At 49.2% G+C, this 10,413-nt stretch overlaps 1 long non-coding RNA gene across 1 annotated transcript; it reads right to left on the bottom strand.

Annotated features, from left to right (window-relative positions):
- Window positions 1–1,363: 1,363 nt before the first annotated feature.
- LOC123727757 (uncharacterized) lies at window positions 1,364–9,364 on the bottom strand. Its single transcript, XR_006759637.1, has 2 exons — window positions 8,950–9,364; window positions 1,364–2,053 (listed from the first exon to the last, which is right to left on the bottom strand). It is a non-coding gene; the product is annotated as an uncharacterized lncRNA (long non-coding RNA).
- Between the last annotated feature and the right edge of the window lie 1,049 nt (window positions 9,365–10,413).

Here is a 10,413-nt window from a genome sequence, read left to right on the forward strand (position 1 = left end):
TGGTGTTGTGGGCGGCCATGGAGTCATGGGTGAACAGGGAGTACAGGACGGGACTGAGCACGCACAGCTGAGGAGCCCCCGTGTTGCTGGTCAGCATGGCGGATGTGTTGTTGCCTACCCTCACCACCTGGGGATGGCCCATTAAGAAGTTCAGATTGTGGATGGAGGTTTCAGTCCGATGGTCCTAAGCTTAGTGATGAGCTTGGAGGGCACTATGGTGTTAAACGCTGAGGTGTAGTCAATGAAAAGCATTCTCACGTACAGTACCAGGCAAAAGTTTGGACACACCTACTCATTCAAAGGTTTTTCTTTATTCTTACAAATGTTCTACATTATAGAATAATAGTGAAGACATCAAAACCATGAAATAACACCTATGGAATCATGTAGTAACCCAAAAAGTGTTAGATTTTATATTTGAGATTCTTCAAAGCAGCCACCCTTTGCCTTGATGACAGCTTTGCACACTCTTGGCATTCTCTCAACCAGCTTCATGAGGTAGTCAACTGGAATGCTTTTCCAACAGACTTGAAAGAGTTCCCACATATGCTGAGCACTTGTTGGCTGCTTTCATTCACTCTGCGGTCCAACTCATCCCAACCCATCTCAATTGGGTTGAGGTCGGGTGACTGTTGAGGCCAGGAAATCTGATGCAGCACTCCATCACTCTTTCTTGGTCAAATAGCCCTTACACAGCCTGGAGGTGTGTTTTGGGTCATTGTCCTGTTGAAAAACAAATGATAGTCCCACTAAGTGCAAACCAGATGGGATGGTGTATTGCTCCAGAATGCTGTGGTGGCCATGCTGGTTAAGCGTGCCTTGAATTCTAAATAAATCACAGACAGTGTCACCAGCAAAGCACCCCCACACCATCACACCTCCTCCTCCATGCTTCACAGTGGGAACCGCACGTGCAGAGATCATCCGTTCACCTACTCTGCGTCTCACAAAGACACGGCGGTTGGAACAAAAAATCTCACATTTGGACTCATCAGACCAAAGGACAGTTTTCTACTGGTCTAATGTCCATTGCTCGTGTTTCTCTGCCCAAGCAAGTCTCTTATTTTTATTGGTGTCCTTTAGTAGTGGTTTCTTTGCAGCAATTCGACCATGAAGACCTGATTCAAGCAATCTCCTCTGAGCAGTTGATGTTGAGATGTGTTTGTTACTTGAACTCTGTGAAACATTTATTTGGGCTTCAATCTGAGGTGCAGTTAATTGCTGATTTCTGAGGCTGAACTTGTCCTCTGCAGCAGAGGAAACTCTGGGTCTTCCTTTCCTGTGGCAGTCCTCATGAGAGCCAGTTTCATCATATGTAATGCTTAGGCGTAGTGGAGGAGGAATCAGACGCAGGAAGCAGCGATACGGGTGATGGCTTTTAATGAGCGACACAGCAAAAACACCTGCCACCCCAAATAGCGAACTCAGTGCACACAAAAATCAAACTGCCCCAAACACAGGGGACAAAACACAGTGAGCATAAACCCACGCACTAGCGCTAAATACAATACAGCGCGTAACAAAGCAACGAACAGACAAACAATCCCGCACAAAGAGCAGGCGGGTCAACTAGCTAATATAGCCCCGCTAATCAACCCAACTAAGGACAGGTGCAAACAATAACAGAAAGGGGAAAACAAAAAGGAATCAGTGGCAGCTAGTAGGCCGGTGACGACGACCGCCGAGCGCCACCCGAGCAGTAGGGGGCGCTAACTTCGGTGGGAGTCGTGACAGTACCCCCCCCTGATGCGCGGCTCCTGCAGCGCGCCAACACCGGCCTCGAGGGCGACCCGGAGGGCGAGGCGCAGGGCGATCCGGGCGGAGGTGATGGAAATCCTTCAACATGGATGGGTCCAAGACATCCTCCACTGGCACCCGGCACCTCTCCTCCAGACTGTACCCCTCCCAGTCCACGAGGTACTGCAGGCCCCTCACCCAGCGTCTCGAGTCCAGAATGGCCCGTATGCTGTACACCAGGGACCCCCCGATGTCCAGCGGTGGCGGAGGGACCTCCGGCATCTCACCTTCCTGTAGCGGACCAGCTACCACCGGCCTGAGGAGAGACACATGAAACGAGGGGTTAATACGGTAATAGGAAGGGAGTTGTAACCGATAACATACCTCGTTTATCCTCCTCAGGACTTTGAAGGGCCCCACACACTGCGGCCCCAGCTTCCGGCAGGGCAAGCGGAGGGGCAGGTTCCGGGTCGAGAGCCAGACCCTGTCCCCCGGTACGAACACGGGTGCCTCACTGCGGTGGCGGTCAGCACTCCTCTTCTGCCGTCCACTGGCTTCCTTCAGGGATTCCTGAACGGCTCTCCAGGTCTCCTTGGAGCGCTGTACCCATTCCTCCACCGCAGGAGCCTCGGTCTGGCTCTGGTGCCAAGGTGCCAGGACTGGCTGGTAACCCAAAACACACTGAAAGGGTGACAGGTTAGTAGAGGAGTGACGAAGTGAGTTCTGGGCTAACTCCGCCCAAGGAATGTACCTCTCCCACTCCCCTGGCCGGTCCTGGCAATACGACCTCAGAGACCTGCCCACCTCCTGGTTCACCCTCTCCGCCTGCCCATTACTCTCAGGGTGATAACCGGAGGTCAAACTGACCGAGACCCCCAGCCTCTCCATAAACGCCTTCCAGATCCTGGATGTGAACTGGGAACCTCGATCAGAGACAATGTCCTCCGGCACCCCATAGTGCCGGAAGACGTGGGTAAATAGGGCCACCACAGTCTGCAGGGCCGTAGGGAGACCGGGCAACGGGAGGAGACGGCAGGACTTTGAAAACCTATCCACAACCACCAGGATCGTAGTGCTCCCCTGAGACGGGGGGAGATCTGTCAGGAAGTGTACTGACAGGTGCGACCATGGCCGTTGTGGAACGGGGAGGGGCTGTAACTTCCCTCTAGGGAGATGTCTAGGAGCCTTACTCTGGGCGCACACCGAACAGGAAGAGACATAGAACCTCACGTCCTTAGCCAAGGTGGGCCACCAGTACTTCCCCCTGAGACTCCGCACTGTCCTCGCCACACCAAGATGACCCAAAGAGGGTAGAGTGTGCGCCCACCGAATCAATTGATCACGGACACCGAGCGGCACGTACATGCGACCCACGGGACACTGTGAAGGCGCAGGTTCCAATACTAACGCCCGCTCAATGTCCGAGTCCACCTCCCATACCACCGGTGCCACCAGCCTAGACGCTGGAATGATGGGAGTCGGATTGATGGGCTGGTCCTCAGTGTCATAAAGAAGGGACAGCGCGTCGGCCCTCGTGTTCAGGGTGCCTGGTCTATAGGAAATCGTGAACCTAAACCGGGCGAAGAACATGGCCCACCTTGCCTGATGCGGATTCAGTCTCCTAGCAGATTCCGATGGTCGGTCCAGATGAGAAAGGGGTGCTCAGCCCCCTCAAGCCAGTGTCGCCACACCCTCAAGGCTTTTACCACTGCTAGCAACTCCCTGTCCCCCACATCATAGTTACGCTCCGCCGAACTGAGCTTCTTCGAAAAGAAAGCGCAGGGGCGGAGTTTCAGTGGTGTACCCGAGTGCTGTGATAGCACTGCACCCACCCCAGCCTCAGATGCGTCCACCTCCACTATGAATGCTAGAGACAGGTCCGCCAACACGGGTGCTTCGGTGAACAGCACCTTCAACCTCTTAAAGGCTCCGTCCGCCTCAGTCGACCACCGCAAACGCACCGGCCCCCCCTTCAGCAGTGAGGTAATGGGAGCCACTACCTGGCCAAAACCCCGGATAAACCTCCGGTAGTAATTGGCAAACCCTAAGAACCGCTGCACCTCCTTCACCGTGGTTGGAGTTGACCAATTACGCACGGCTTTAACGCGGTCACACTCCATCACCACCCCCGTGGTGGAAATGCGATAACCCAGGAAGGAGACGGCTCGTTTGGAGAACACACACTTCTCAGCCTTGACGTATAGGTCATGCTCCAGCAGTCTCCCAAGCACCTTGCGTACCAGGGACACATGCGCGGCACGTGTGGCGGAATATATCAGAATATCATCGATATAAACAATCACGCCCTGCCCGTGCAGGTCCCTGAGAATCTCGTCTACAAAGGATTGAAAGACGGCTGGAGCATTCTTTAACCCATACGGCATGACGAGGTACTCATAATGGCCCGATGTGGTACTAAATGCGGTTTTCCACTCGTCTCCATCCTTAATACGCACCAGGTTATACGCGCTCCTGAGATCCAGTTTTGTGAAGAATTTTGCTCCGTGAAATGATTCCACCGCCGTAGCGATGAGAGGTAGCGGGTAACTAAACCCCACCATGATAGCATTTAGACCTCTGTAATCAATGCACGGACGCAGACCTCCCTCCTTTTTCTTCACAAAAAAGAAACTCGAGGAGGCGGGTGAGATGGAGGGCCGAATGTACCCTTGTCCCAGAGATTCCGTGACATATGTCTCCATAGCCACTGTCTCCTCCTATGACAAGGGGTACACATGACTCTTGGGAAGCGCAGCGTTAACCTAGAGATCTATTGCACAATCCCTCTGTCGATGAGGTGGTAATGTGGTTGCCCTCTTTTTACAAAAAGCGATTGCCAAATCGGCGTATTCAGGGGGAATGCGCACGGTGGACACCTGGTCTGGACTCTCCACCGACGTGGCACCTATGGAAACTCCTAGACACCTCCCTGAACACTCCTCGGACCACCCCTGGAGAAACCCCTGTTTCCATGATCAGCCAGCCAGGGGACCCCCAGCACCACCGGAAACGCAGGCAAATCGATAAGAAAGAAACTAATTCATTCCTTATTATTCCCCTGCGTTACCATGTCCAGTGGAACCGTAGACTCCCTAACTAGCCCTGACCCTAATGGCCAGCTATCTAGGGAGTGCATGGGGAAGGGGGGAATCTATCAGCACTCGCGGAATGCCCAGCTTAATGGCGAGTCCGCGATCCATAAAGTTCCCAGCTGCGCCTGAATCGACTAGCGCCCTATGCTGGGAAGAGGGAGAAAAATCAGAAAACAAAATGAATAAGAACATGTGACCAACAAGGGGGTTCTGGGTGAGTTTTGTGCTGACTCACCTGGGATGACCGAGAAGTGTTCTGCCTGCCCTCTCGACTCCCAGACTGACTCCTCCAGCACCGGTTGACCATGTGTCCTCTTCGACCACAGCTGGTGCAGGAGGAGCCACATCCTCCGGTGCCTCTTGGCACAGCCCCCCCCCCTAACTCCATAAGAGTAGGGGCGGGGGTGCACGGAGGTGGAATGGACAGGACCCTTTCCGAACGCCCGCGGGCAGCCAGCAGATTGTCCAGTTGGATAGACATGTCGATGAGCTCATCGAGAGAAAGAGCGGTGTCCCGACAGGCTAGCTCCCTGCGGACGTCCGCCCGGAGACTACACCGGTAATGGTCTATCAGGGCCCTGTTGTTCCACCCCGCCCCAGCAGCCAAGGTCCTGAACTCCAGCGCGAAGTCCTGCGCGCTCCTCGTCTCCTGCCTGAGGTGGAACAGCCACTCACCCGCCGCTCTTCCTTCCGGAGGGTGGTCGAACAAGGCGGGTCCGGGATGCGAAAGGTATAGTGGTCCCTCGCCGAGTCCGGACCATTCCAGACTGCATTGGCCCACTCCAGAGCTCGGCCCGTCAGGCAGGAAACGAGGGCACTCACGCTCTCCTCTCCCGAGGGAGCAGGTCTGACGGTGGCCAGGTACAGCTCGAGCTGGAGCAGAAATCCCTGGCACCCAGCCGCCGCTCCATCATACTCCCTCGGGAGCGCCAGACGCAGTGGGAGGCGGAGGTGGCTGCGTCAGAGGAGCCGGAGGTGGAGAGAGGAGACCACTCCTCTCCCATCGGTCCATCCTCTCCATCATTTGATCCATCGCGGATCCGATTTGGTGGAGGACTGATGTATGATGGAGCACGCGTTCCGCCATCGAGGGAAGGGGGTTGGCAGCTGCTCCTGCTGACTCCATAGGTGGTGCGGGATTCTGTAATGCTTAGGCGTAGTGGAGGAGGAATTAGACGCAGGAAGCAGCGATACGGGTGATGGCTTTTAATGAGCGACACAGCAAAAACACCTGCCACCCCAAATAGCGAACTCAGCGCACACAAAAATCAAAGTGCCCCAAACACAGAGGACAAAACACAGTGAGCGTAAACTCACGCACTAGCGCTAAATACAAAGAGCAGGCGGGTCAACTAGCTAATATAGCCCCGCTAATCAACCCAAATAAGGACAGGTGCAAACAATAACAGAAAGGGGAAAACAAAAAGGAATCAGTGGCAGCTAGTAGGCCGGTGACGACGACCGCCGAGCGCCACCCGAGCAGGAGGGGGCGCCACCTTCGGTGGGAGTCGTGACATCATAGCACTTGATGGTTTTTGCGACTGCACTTCAAGAAATGTTAAAAGTTCTTGAAATGTTCCGTATTGACTGCCCTTCATGTCTTAAAGTGATGTTGGACTGTCGTTTCTCTTTGCTTATTTGAGCTGTTCTTGCCATAATATGAACTTGGTCTTTTACCAAATAGGTCTATCTTCTGTATACCAACCCTACCTTGTCACAACACAACTGAGAAGCTCAAACTGATTGGCTCATTAAGAAGGAAAGAAATTCCACAAATGAACTTTTACCAATGTACACCTGTTAATTGAAATGCATTCCAGGTCACTACCTCTTGAAGCTGGTTGAGAGAATGCCAAGTGTGCAAAGCTGTCATCAAGGCAAAGGGTGGTTGAAGAATCTCAAATATAAAATGTATTTTGATTTGTTTAACACTTTTTTGGTTACTACATGATTCCATGTGTGTTATTTAATAGTTTTGATGTCTTCACTATTATTCTACAATGTACATGCTGGTAGAAATGAGGTAAAACAGATTTAAGCTTTCCTGCACTAAAATCACTGTCCACTATAAGTGCCGCTTTGCCTGGATGAGCATTTTCTTGTTTGCTTATGGCCCTCTACAGCTCATTGAGTGTGGTCTTAGTGCCAACATCGGTTTGTGGTGGTAAATAGACAGCTACGAAAAATACTGATGAAAACTATCTTGGTAAATAGCATGGTCTACAGCTTATCATGAGGTATTCTAACTCAGGCATGTAGAACCTCAAGACTTCTTAAATTCTAGAGATCGCGCACCATCTTAATTTGATCACTGTTGGCCCAGATCATTTTCCTGTGCAGCAGGAAATGCAAACTTGTAGTGTATTCAATGTTTAAAAATACTTTGTTTGTAATTTCCACTTTCCACATAATAATTCATATTTCATATTGCTGCTGGATTATTTTCCTGCTCTGAGAAACTGTTTAAATTAAGGTAGTACGTCTTTAAAAACCTAACAGTACAGTAACTGAGAATAACTACAGTCCAGTCAATGTTTTCATTAGTTGTTACATGGATGAGAAAGCTACTGTAGGTCATCATTACTGTGTCCCTGTGGACACACTGGGCAGGTCAGAAGGGACAAAGAGAGTGTCTTAAACTCCTTTTAATGGATTATTGGATAGGTTAATGACATCATACATTATTCAATTGGAACAAGAGCAGAGCTTATCTCTGAAGGGTGGAACAGCCTGCAGAGGTCTAATGGCCAAGTGGATTTCTTGCATCTGTCAGGGTTTCCACATAGTGACATGGCTATTAGTACAGAAACATTAATATTGATTTGTACTCAACTCTTCTCATAAATTTAGAGATAATAAACTGTTACTGTTTTTCAAATTCTGTTTTTTTCCAGAGAATAAACTGAGGAAAAACACAACTGCACATCTGTGTGTGTGTGTGTGTGTGTGTGTGTGTGTGTGTGTGTGTGTGTGTGTGTGTGTGTGTGTGTGTGTGTGTGTGTGTGTGTGTGTGTGTGGGTCTGTTCAGTTTAGATGTGCCGGATGTTCATTTTGATTTTAGTCCCACTCATCCCAACAAATTAATGCCTGGAAGCAGATGGTACCTTTCCCTTTCCTGCTCACCACTTCCCATTACAGTAATATTGCAATAAGGTCATTCTTGTGCTTTGCTGTGTAACATTTTGTAGTAGCAGAGATTTTCTTATAATGTTAATACAGGTTTTGACTATAGTTCTATTTCTGAGAAACTCTCTCCTCCAAAGGGATTGTAGATTACCTTTTTTTCCTGTTTATTTGTTAGGGACCATGTACAACATGCCATTGCACCAGATTTAGCTAGATAGCTCATTTTCATCAGTAGTCCCTTGACTAGGGGAGCTTGTGAAAGAGTGTGCTGTCAATAATTAAACCGTGTGTGCCTCCTTGTCCAGCTCATGCAGATGTAAACATGTCTTTAACAAGAGCTGACAGAGCTTCCCAGAACAACTGTAAGACAAATTGCATCCTGTGGGTGGATATACCTTCCTAAAGGTATCTGCTCTATCGATCCATGAGGTGGAGTGATCCCACGTAAGGATATAAGGACGATTGAAACCAAAACGCAGCATAGGAGACTAGATTAGGGAGTTCCAGACGACTTCTGGGTAACAAGACAGAAATAACTCTAGTTTCTATGTTAGTGTTTTATTCCAATTGGTTGGTTCTACTTGAGGGTGAGAAAAGTAATTTTGGGGGGGTGGGTTTTGTATTCAGTTTCACAAAACATATTTCAAAAGTTTAAACTCGCCTAAAGGCCCTGCTACACTAAAGCCATTGGGCGTCCGGCTTTGCCGTCAAGCCCAATTCAAACGAAAAGCGTTTGAGTTAGAATGGACAGGAGTGAATGGGGGAAAACAGACAGGCTAAGAGCGTCAATGCCGTCAACGGCGTCGTAGTCCGTCAAATTCGAAAGCAGGTCTATATTTCTCGCATTTACGCAAAGCAATGCTGGTAAAATTAGCGGATACATTGCCAGAAAATAGACATTTGTGCATTGTTACATCTGGAATTGTGTCTGTGTTGATAAGTTTATCTGCCAATGCCAATAATACATATTTGACAACCATAGCGTTATGCCTACCTGTGTTGATTTCGATCACAGGCATATAGCCTAGGCAGGCTACGGCCGGGAAACTCAAGGAATACTGTTATGTAGAAAGAACGAGACTAGCTAAATTCTTTTTAAGCCGCTCTGTGTATTAGCCACAACTCTCCTCACGTTCGTGAGCAAGCAAACAACTGTTTAGCGCAGGCAGGTACAATGGCTCCCGTAGGACATATAAGGTGAGTCACTAGGAACACACAAACTATTTTGTGAATTAAAATACAATTAAAATAATGGGAAATAAAGTTGCTTTTGGTTACATACGGCCTCCACTAGACACCACTGGTTATTTTACTAAGATTTATGAAGTCACAATGTGAACAAAAGCAACGTGTAATTAGAGAAAAAATAGAATAAAGACGCTCTTCTCCTCTGCTCTTCTCTGCTCTCAAAACAACGCGCTCTGTGTAGCAGGTAGAACATTGCATTAACAAGACGCTGATGGCAAAGCAACTCAACGCTCCCAGTGGAGCTGAAGTGTAACGCACCAACTAAGGCCTCATACTGTTTCAGTTGATCTGAAAATGATGCTATAACATAAAACCATGTCCTTTTTGAGAACAGGTAAGAGGGGAGATATTCTTGGAAAGTAAACAGAGTCGCTGACTGCTGTGACCTCACATGTCCAAACTTCCACCCTGCCTTAGGTAAGGGAAAGTATGTGTGCCTCCCACCTCTCCCTCGGTCATGGCCAGGTTCTGAGAATCACATTTGATCCTGAACTACCGGGTCAGAGCCATTACAAGGTCAGAGGGTCCACTCAAAGAATTTCTGAGCTTTTAATGAAACATACTCTTCAACCCATTTTGCCTGGTGGGCGGTATTATACATTGTGACGGTAGCCTTGGTTTTCAAAGTGCAAGGACTGTCCGATACGCGTCCACGTTCAACCAAGAACACTCCGCCTGAGACCTCATTTATAACTTCTTAACCGACATCACTATGGTGGGTTTATACTTTGATATTAGTACATCATTTTGCTTTACTTGAACTAACGATAGTCAGCTACCAAGTGGCTGGACCGGTTTTCCCAAAAGTGAACGATGTGTAACGTCAAGTTTTGCTTGCCAGCCAGTGGAGGCTCCTCAGAGGAGGACGGGGAAGACCATCCTCCTCAGTGAATTTCATACAAATTTAAATAGTAAAACATTCAAAATCTATCCTTTTTAGATAAAAACTATACTAAATATAATCATGTCACCAAACAATTGATTAAAACACACTATTTTGCAAAGAAGGTCTACAGTAGCCTCAACAGCACTCTGTAGGGTAGCACCCTGGTGTTGCCGGAGGACAGCTAGCTTCCGTCCTCCTCTGGGTACAGTTGACTTCAATATAAAACGTAGGAGGCTCATGGTTCCCACGCCATTCCATAGACTTACACAGCAATTATGACAACTTCCGGAGGACGTCCTCCAGCCTACATGTCAGCATGAACTG

Source organism: Salmo salar, chromosome ssa16 (genome assembly GCF_905237065.1).
Source record: "Salmo salar chromosome ssa16, Ssal_v3.1, whole genome shotgun sequence".
Classification (NCBI taxonomy): Eukaryota; Metazoa; Chordata; class Actinopteri; order Salmoniformes; family Salmonidae; genus Salmo; species Salmo salar.